This window comes from Oncorhynchus gorbuscha, unplaced genomic scaffold, assembly GCF_021184085.1.
Source record: "Oncorhynchus gorbuscha isolate QuinsamMale2020 ecotype Even-year unplaced genomic scaffold, OgorEven_v1.0 Un_scaffold_1555, whole genome shotgun sequence".
NCBI classification, from domain to species: Eukaryota; Metazoa; Chordata; class Actinopteri; order Salmoniformes; family Salmonidae; genus Oncorhynchus; species Oncorhynchus gorbuscha.
The window spans coordinates 40,001-50,648 of record NW_025746294.1 but is presented as its reverse complement, the minus strand read 5'-3'; positions in this window follow the sequence as shown (position 1 = coordinate 50,648).

Sequence of the window (10,648 nt, the reverse complement as noted above, 5' to 3'; positions counted from 1 at the left end):
TCACAAGCTGTATGGCTTCTTCTACATGTGGCCAGTCGTTAGGAATTGTTTCAGGCTTTTACTCTGAAAAAGGAGGGGGATACAGCAATTTCAATGAGTGAACAGTGGAAATTTCCAGACATGAGTCCAGCGCGTGATCGGGAGTGCGCATTTCTTGTTTACCTTTTCCATTGACGAAGCATTTTGTCCGGCTGAAATATTATTGATTATTTATGACGAAAACAAGCTGAGGATTGATTTTAAACATCGTTTGACATGTTTCTACGAACTTTTATTGTACTTTTTTTACTTTTCGTCTGGATGTTGAGAGCGCACTTTGTGCCTTTGGATTATCGAACAAAACAAACGTTTATTGTCTAACATGGAGACCTGCGAGTGCCACCGTTATGAAGATCATCAAAGGTAAGTGATTAATTTTAATGCTATTTCTGACTTTTGAAACACCCCTCCTTGGTTGGAAAATGGATGTATGGATTTCTGTGGCTAGGCGCTGAACTAACCTCACCATAATTTGCAAATAAATTCATTAAAAATCCTACAGTGTGATTTTCTGGATTTTTTTTCTCACATTTTGTCTGTCATAGTTGAAGTGTACCTATGATGAAAATTACAGGCCTCTCTCATCTTTTTAAGTGGGAGAACCTGGACAATTGGTGGCTGACTAAATACTTTTTTGCCCCACTGTAGTACACAGAATGTGGGAATAGGGAACAATACGTCCTGAAAACGAGCAGAGATATTGTTACTGAAGGAGTACAGCTCTATTGATATAGAAGGAGGGATAGTACAGCTCTATTGATATAGAAGGAGGGATAGTACAGCTCTATTGATATAGAAGGAGGGATAGTACAGCTCTATTGATATAGAAGGAGGGATAGTACAGTTGTATAGAAGGAGGGATAGTACAGTTGTATAGAAGGAGGGATAGTACAGTTGTATAGAAGGAGGGATAGTACAGTTGTATAGAAGGAGGGATAGTACAGTTGTATAGAAGGAGGGATAGTACAGTTGTATAGAAGGAGGGATAGTACAGTTGTATAGAAGGAGGGATAGTACAGTTGTATAGAAGGAGGGATAGTACAGTTGTATAGAAGGAGGGATAGTACAGTTGTATAGAAGGAGGGATAGTACAGTTGTATAGAAGGAGGGATAGTACAGTTGTATAGAAGGAGGGGTAGTACAGTTGTATAGAAGGAGGGATAGTACAGTTGTATAGAAGGAGGGATAGTACAGTTGTATAGAAGGAGGGATAGTACAGTTGTATAGAAGGAGGGGTAGTACAGTTGTATAGAAGGAGGGATAGTACAGTTGTATAGATATAGAAGGAGGGATAGTACAGTTGTATAGATATAGAAGGAGGGATAGTACAGTTGTATAGAAGGAGGGATAGTACAGTTGTATAGAAGGAGGGATAGTACAGTTGTATAGAAGGAGGGGTAGTACAGTTGTATAGAAGGAGGGATAGTACAGTTGTATAGAAGGAGGGATAGTACAGTTGTATAGATATAGAAGGAGGGATAGTACAGTTGTATAGATATAGAAGGAGGGATAGTACAGTTGTATAGAAGGAGGGATAGTACAGTTGTATAGAAGGAGGGATAGTACAGTTGTATAGATATAGAAGGAGGGATAGTACAGTTGTATAGAAGGAGGGATAGTACAGTTGTATAGAAGGAGGGATAGTACAGTTGTATAGAAGGAGGGGTAGTACAGTTGTATAGAAGGAGGGATAGTACAGTTGTATAGAAGGAGGGATAGTACAGTTGTATAGATATAGAAGGAGGGATAGTACAGCTCTATTGATATAGAAGGAGGGATAGTACAGTTGTATAGAAGGAGGGATAGTACAGTTGTATAGAAGGAGGGATAGTACAGTTGTATAGAAGGAGGGATAGTACAGTTGTATTGATATAGAAGGAGGGATAGTACAGTTGTATAGAAGGAGGGATAGTACAGTTGTATAGAAGGAGGGATAGTACAGTTGTATTGATATAGAAGGAGGGATAGTACAGTTGTATTGAAGGAGGGATAGTACAGTTGTATAGAAGGAGGGATAGTACAGTTGTATAGAAGGAGGGATAGTACAGTTGTATTGATATAGAAGGAGGGATAGTACAGCTCTATTGATATAGAAGGAGGGATAGTACAGTTGTATAGAAGGAGGGATAGTACAGTTGTATAGAAGGAGGGATAGTACAGTTGTTGTATAGAAGGAGGGATAGTACAGTTGTATTGATATAGAAGGAGGGATAGTACAGTTGTATAGGGTTGGATAGTCCATTTATAAAAGGGAGGGATACCAAACAGGGTTGTATTGATATAGAAGGAGGGATAGTACAGTTGTATTGAAGGAGGGATAGTACAGTTCACCAATGGGTTGACTGGGGTCCATTTCACCAAACAGGGACTGGGGTCCATTTCACCAAACAGGGCCTGCGGTCCATTTCACCAAACAGGGACTGGGGTCCATTTCACCAAACAGGGACTGGGGTCCATTTCACCAAACAGGGACTGGGGTCCATTTCACCAAACAGGGACTGGGGTCCATTTCACCAAACAGGGACTGGGGTCCATTTCACCAAACAGGGACTGGGGTCCATTTCACCAAACAGGGACTGGGGTCCATTTCACCAAACAGGGACTGGGGTCCATTTCACCAAACAGGGACTGGGGTCCATTTCACCAAACAGGGACTGGGGTCCATTTCACCAAACAGGGACTGGGGTCCATCCATCCATCCTGTAGTTGTTGTCATGATGGTGGCGTAGCGCGGGGCGACCGGGCGTTAGATGAGGAGGAGATAAATATAGAGACCCTGCCTTGTGTTTTTAATCCGGCCACAGGCTAGTGGCCAAGGAAGTAGCGTTTTAAATAGGTCAGCAACATCTCCTTTAGTCGGAGACAACAGTAACACACTCTCTCTCTGGCTTTCAGAGGAGAAGGGGGGGGCTGAGTGTGTGTGGAGGGGGTTCTGAGTGTGTGTGGAGGGGGGCTGAGTGTGTGTGGAGGGGGGGTTGAGTGTGTGTGGAGGGGGGTTGAGTGTGTGTGGAGGGGGGTTGAGTGTGTGTGGAGGGGGGTTGAGTGTGTGTGGAGGGGGGTTGAGTGTGTGTGGAAGGGGGGGCTGACTGAGTGTGTGTGGAGGGGTTTGGTTAGTGTGTGTGGAGGGGGTTGGTTAGTGTGTGTGGAGCGGGGGGTTGGTTAGTGTGTGTGGAGGGGGGGTTAGTTAGTGTGTGTGGAGCGGGGGGGGTTGGTTAGTGTGTGTGGAGAGGGGGGGGGGTTGGTTAGTGTGTGTTTTGAGAGGTAAGAGGGGGTTGAGTATGTGTGTGGAGGGGAGTTGGTTAGTGTGTGTGTGTTGAGAGGAGAATGGGGGGTTGAGTGTGTGTGGAGGGGTGGTTGGTTAGTGTGTGTGTGTTGAGAGGTAAGAGGGGGGTTGAGTGTGTGTGGAGGGGTGGTTGGTTAGTGTGTGTGTTTAGAGGAGAATGGGGGGTTGAGTGTGTGTGTTGAGAGGAGAATGGGGGGGTTGAGTGTGTGTGTTGAGAGGTAAAGTATGGTCTTGTCAGTGTGGACAGGAATTGTCCAGTGTGTGTGTGTGTGTGTGTGTGTGTGTGTGTGTGTGTGTGTGTGTGTGTGTGTGTGTGTGTGTGTGTGTGTGTGTGTGTGTGTGTGTGTGTGTGTGTGTGTGTGTGTGTGTGTGTGTGTGTGTGTGTATCTGGAAGTGGTGCGTCACCTGAGTGGGTTGATTCACTGTTGTGGTCATCCTGTCTGGGTTGGCGCCCCCCCTTGGGTTGTGCCGTGGCGGAGGTCTTTGTGGGCTATACTCAGCCTTGTCTCAGGATGGTAAGTTGGTGGTTGAAGATATCCCTCTAGTGGTGTGGGGGCTGTGCTTTGGCAAAGTGGGTGGGGTTATATCCTTCCTGTTTGGCCCTGTCCGGGGGTGTCCTCGGATGGGGCCACAGTGTCCCCTGACCCATCTTGTCTCAGCCTCCAGTATTTATGCTGCAGTAGTTTGTGTCGGGGGGCAAGGGTCAGTTTGTTATATCTGGAGTACTTCTCCTGTCCTATTCGGTGTCCTGTGTGAATCTAAGTGTGCGTTCTCTAATTCTCTCCTTCTTTCTTTCTCTCTCTCGGAGGACCTGAGCCCTAGGACCATGCCCCAGGACTACCTGACATGATGACTCCTTGCTGTCCCCAGTCCACCTGGCCATGCTGCTGCTCCAGTTTCAACTGTTCTGCCTTATTATTATTCAACCATGCTGGTCATTTATGAACATTTGAACATCTTGGCCACGTTCTGTTATAATCTCCACCCGGCACAGCCAGAAGAGGACTGGCCACCCCACATAGCCTGGTTCCTCTCTAGGTTTATAATCTCCACCCGGCACTGCCAGAAGAGGACTGGCCACCCCACATAGCCTGGTTCCTCTCTAGGTTTATAATCTCCACCCGGCACAGCCAGAAGAGGACTGACCACCCCTCATAGCCCGGTTCCTCTCTAGGTTTCTTCCTAGGTTTCGGCCTTTCTAGGGAGTTTTTCCTAGCCACCGTGCTTCTACACCTGCATTGCTTGCTGTTTGGAGTTTTAGGCTGGGTTTCTGTACAGCACTTTGAGATATCAGCTGATGTACGAAGAGCTATATAAAATAAATGTGATTTGATTTGATTTGTGTGTGCGTCCTCCATCCAGCACTATGTCAAATAGGTCATGATGTACGATAGGGACAAAAGGCAGTCTAACTCAGACAGTCAGGCTGTTAGAGGGATACAGACAGTCAGGCTGTTAGAGGGAAACAGACAGTCAGGCTGTTAGAGGGAAACAGACAGTCAGGCTGTTAGAGGGAAACAGACTGTCAGGCTGTTAGAGGGAAACAGACAGTCAGGCTGTTAGAGGGAAACAGACAGTCAGGCTGTTAGAGGGAAACAGACAGTCAGGCTGTTAGAGGGAAACAGACAGTCAGGCTGTTAGAGGGAAACAGACAGTCAGGCTGTTAGAGGGAAACAGACAGTCGGGCTGTCTCTAACTAACACACTCTAACGAACAGCCTGACTGTCTGTATCCCTCTAACTAACAGCCTGACTGTCTGTATCCCTCTAACTAACAGCCTGACTGTCTGTATCCCTCTAACTGACAGCCTGACAGTCTGCATCCCTCTAACTAACACCCTGACTGTCTGTATCCCTCTAACTAACAGCCTGACTGTCTGTATCCCTCTAACTAACAGCCTGACTGTCTGTATCCCTCTAACTAACAGCCTGACTGTCTGTATCCCTCTAACTGACAGCCTGACAGTCTGCATCCCTCTAACTAACACCCTGACTGTCTGTATCCCTCTAACTAACAGCCTGACTGTCTGTATCCCTCTAACTAACAGCCTGACTGTCTGTATCCCTCTAACTAACAGCCTGACTGTCTGTATCCCTCTAACTGACAGCCTGACAGTCTGCATCCCTCTAACTAACAGCCTGACTGTCTGTATCCCTCTAACTAACAGCCTGGCGGAGGCTGAGACACACGGTGTGAGGGGGGACGGAGGCTCTGAGAGACACGGTGTGAGAGGGGAAGGAGGCTCTGAGACACACGGTGTGAGAGGGGACGGAGGCTCTGAGACACACGGGGTGAGAGGGGATGGAGGCTCTGAGGCACACGGTGTGAGGGGGGACGGGGGCTCTGAGAGACACAGTGTGAGAGGGGAAGGAGGCTCTGAGACACACGGGGTGAGAGGTGACGGAGGCTCTGAGACACACGGGGTGAGAGGGGACGGAGGCTCTGAGACACACGGGGTTAGAGGGGACGGAGGCTCTGAGACACACGGTGTGAGAGGGGACGGAGGCTCTGTGGTGTGAGAGGGGACGCAGGCTTCTGTGGTGTGAGAGGGGACGGAGGCTCTAAGACACACGGTGTGAGAGGGGACGGAGGCTCAGAGACACAAAGGTGTGAGAGGGGACGGAGGCTCTGAGGTGTGAGAGGGGACGGAGGCCCTGAGACACACGGTGTGAGAGGGGACGGAGGCCCTGAGACACACGGTGTGAGAGGGGACAGAGGCTCTGAGACACACGGTGTGAGAGGGGACGGAGGCTCTGAGACACACGGTGTGAGAGGGGACGGAGGCTATGTGGTGTGAGAGGGGACGGAGTCTCTGTGGTGTGAGAGGGGATGGAGGCTCTGAGACACACGGTGTGAGAGGGGACGGAGGCCCTGAGACACACGGTGTGAGAGGGGACGGAGGCTCTGTGACACACGGTGTGAGAGGGGACGGAGGCTCTGGGACACACGGTGTGTGGTGTGAGAGGGGACCGAGGCTCTGAGACACACGGTGTGTGGTGTGAGAGGGGACGGAGGCCCTGAGACACACGGTGTGAGAGGGGACGGAGGCTCTGTGACACACGGTGTGAGAAGGGACGGAGGCTCTGTGACACACGGTGTGTGGTGTGAGAGGGGACCGAGGCTCTGAGACACACGGTGTGTGGTGTGAGAGGGGACGGAGGCTCGGTGCATTAACACACACACTGGAGAGGAGGAGGAGTGGAGGAGGAGCGGGAGAAGGATGAGGAGGAGAGGGAGGAGTAGGAGGAGAGGATGGGGAGGAGAGGAGAGGGAGGAGGAGCGGGAGGAGGAGAGGAAGGAGGATCGGAAGGAGGAGGATGAGAGGGAGGAGGAGGAGGAGAGGGAGGAGGATCGGGAGGAGGAGGGGGAGGAGGATCGGAAGGAGGAGGAGGAGAGGGAGGAGGAGGAGAGGAAGGAGGATCGGGAGGAGGAGGGGGAGGAGGAGGAGGAGAGGGAGGAGGATCGGAAGGAGGAGGAGAGGGAGGAGGAGGAGAGGGAGGAGGATCGGGAGGAGGAGGGGGAGGAGGATCGGAAGGAGGAGGAGGAGAGGGAGGAGGAGGAGAGGGAGGAGGATCGGGAGAGGAGGGGGAGGGGGAGGAGGAGAGGGAGGAGGATCGGAAGGAGGAGGAGGAGAGGGAGGAGGATCGGGAGGAGGAGGGGGAGGAGGAGGAGGAGAGGGAGGAGGAGGAGGAGTGGGAGGAGGATCGGGAGGAGGAGGAGGAGAGGGAGGAGGAGGAGGAGGAGGATGGGAGGAGGATCGGGAGGAGGAGGAGGAGTGGGAGGGAGGAGAGGGAGGAGGAGGAGGAGTGGGAGGAGGATCGGGAGGAGGAGGGGGAGGAGAGGGAGGAGGAGGGGGAGGAGAGGAGCAGGACAGATTGGATCATCCTGATCACTAGATATAATATCTTGGTCAAATATAACACACTGTAGGGGAGGAGGAGAGGGAGGAGAGGAGGGGGCGAGGGGATGGAGGAGGAGAGGGAGGAGGTGAGGGGGACGAGGAGAGGGAGGAGAGGAGGAGGACGAGGGGAGGGAGGAGGAGAGGGAGGAGAGCAGACATCACCAAACCGCTTGCCCACACAACCCCATCCACTCCTCCTTCTCCTCCTCCTGATCCTCCTTCCTCTCCATCTGCCCGGTACAGTTGAAACCCGGGATTAATCAATGAAGAGCACACTTCTCCAGTGAGGCCAGTGGCCATCGAAGGTGAGCATTTGCCCACTGAAATCGGTTACGATGCTGAACTGCAGTCGGGTGAAGACCCTGGTGAGGACGACGAGCAGATGAGCTTCCCTTAGAGGGTTTCTAACAGTTTGTGCAGAAATTCATTGGTTGTCCAAACCTACAGGTTCATCAGCTGCCCGGGTGGCTGTTCTCAGACGATCTCGCAGGTGAAGAAGCCGGATGTGGAGGTCCTGGGTTGGCATGGTTACACGTGGTCTGTGGATGTGAACCCGATTGGACGTACCGACAAATTCTCTCAAACGATGTTGGTAGGCAACAATTCTGGTGGACATTCCTGCAGTCAACATGCCAATTGCTCCCTTCAAAACTTGAGACATCTGTGATATTGTGTTGTGTGACAAAACTTCACATTTTAGGCTTTTTATTGTCCCCAGCACAAGGTGCACCTGTGTAATGATCACGCTGTTTAATCAGCTTCTTGATATGCCACACCTGTCAGGTGGATGGATTTATTTGGCAAAAGAGAACTACTCACTAACAGGGATGGAAACATATTTCTGGGATATTTTACTACATTGATAGTAATACTTGACATGTTTGTGTTTTATACTTTTGTTCAAAATGGTAAGAATTTGTGAATGCGCCTTAGATGGTCGCTGTCCACTGTCCTGTAGTGCTGAACTTCACAGTTCTGATACGGTCGCTGTCCACTGTCCTGTAGTGCTTCACTTCACAGTTCTGATACGGTCGCTGTCCACTGTCTTGTAGTGCTGAACTTCACAGTTCTGATACGGTCGCTGTCCACTGTCCTGTAGTGCTGAACTTCACAGTTCTGATACGGTCGCTGTCCACTGTCCTGTGGTGATTAACTTCACAGTTCTGATACGGTCGCTGTCCACTGTCCTGTGGTGCTTAACTTCACAGTTCTGATACGGTCGCTGTCCACTGTCCTGTGGTGATTAACTTCACAGTTCTGATACGGTCGCTGTCCACTGTCTTGTGGTGCTGAACTTCACAGTTCTGATACGGTCGCTGTCCACTGTCCTGTGGTGCTTAACTTCACAGTTCTGATACGGTCGCTGTCCACTGTCCTGTGGTGATTAACTTCACAGTTCTGATACGGTCGCTGTCCACTGTCCTGTGGTGCTTAACTTCACAGTTCTGATACGGTCGCTGTCCACTGTCCTGTGGTGATTAACTTCACAGTTCTGATACGGTCGCTGTCCACTGTCTTGTGGTGCTTAACTTCACAGTTCTGATACGGTCGCTGTCCACTGTCCTGTAGTGCTTCACTTCACAGTTCTGATACGGTCGCTGTCCACTATCTTGTGGTGCTTAACTTCACAGTTCTGATACGGTCGCTGTCCACTGTCCTGTAGTGCTTCACTTCACAGTTCTGATACGGTCGCTGTCCACTGTCCTGTGGTCCTGAACTTCACAGTTCTTATATGGTCGCTGTCCACTGTCCTGTAGTGCTGAACTTCACAGTTCTGATACAGTCGCTGTCCACTGTCCTGTGGTCCTGAACATCACAGTTCTGATACGATCGCTGGCCGCTTCAGTGGAGCTGCTGCTCTAACACACAACAGACCCAGTCTTTACTGCTGCTCAAATACACAACAGACCCAGTCTTTACTGCTGAGGAGGCCGCTGCTCTAATACACAACATACCCAGTCTTTACCACTGAGGAGGCTGCTGCTCTAACACACAACAGACCCAGTCTTTACTGCTGCTCTAATACACAACAGACCCAGTCTTTACTGCTGCTCTAATACACAACAGACCCAGTCTTTACTGCTGCTCTAACACACAACAGACCCAGTCTTTACTGCTGCTCTAATACACAACAGACCCAGTCTTTACTGCTGAGGAGGCCGCTGCTCTAATACACAACATACCCAGTCTTTACTGCTGCTCTAATACACAACAGACCCAGTCTTTACTGCTGCTCTAATACACAACAGACCCAGTCTTTACCACTGAGGAGGCTGCTGCTCTAACACACAACAGACCCAGTCTTTACTGCTGCTCTAATACACAACAGACCCAGTCTTTACTGCTGCTCTAATACACAACAGACCCAGTCTTTACTGCTGCTCTAATACACAACAGACCCAGTCTTTACTGCTGCTCTAACACACAACAGACCCAGTCTTTACCACTGAGGAGGCTGCTGCTCTAATACACAACAGACCCAGTCTTTACCACTGAGGAGGCCTGCTGCTCTAATACACAACAGACCCAGTCTTTACCACTGAGGAGGCTGCTGCTCTAATACACAACAGACCCAGTCTTTACCACTGAGGAGGCTGCTGCTCTAATACACAACAGTCCCAGTCTTTGCTGCTACTCTAATACACAACAGACCCAGTCTTTACCACTGAGGAGGCCTGCTGCTCTAATACACAACAGACCCAGTCTTTACTGCTGCTCTAACACACAACAGACCCAGTCTTTACTGCTGCTCTAATACACAACAGACCCAGTCTTTACTGCTGCTCTAATACACAACAGACCCAGTCTTTACTGCTGCTCTAATACACAACAGACTCAGTCTTTACTGCTGCTCTAATACACAACAGACCCAGTCTTTACCACTGAGGAGGCTGCTGCTCTAATACACAACAGACCCAGTCTTTACCACTGAGGAGGCCTGCTGCTCTAATACACAACAGACCCAGTCTTTACCACTGAGGAGGCTGCTGCTCTAATACACAACAGACCCAGTCTTTACCACTGAGGAGGCTGCTGCTCTAATACACAACAGTCCCAGTCTTTGCTGCTACTCTAATACACAACAGACCCAGTCTTTACCACTGAGTCGGCTGCTGCTCTAATACACAACAGACCCAGTCTTTACCACTGAGTCGGCTGCTGCTCTAACACACAACAGACCCAGTCTTTACCACTGAGGAGGCTGCTGCTCTAATACACAACAGACCCAGTCTTTACTGCTGCTCTAACACACAACAGACCCAGTCTTTACTGCTGCTCTAACACACAACAGACCCAGTCTTTACCACTGAGGAGGCTGCTGCTCTAACACACAACAGACCCAGTCTTTACCACTGAGGAGGCTGCTGCTCTAACACACAACAGACCCAGTCTTTACTGCTGCTCTAACACACAACAGACCCAGT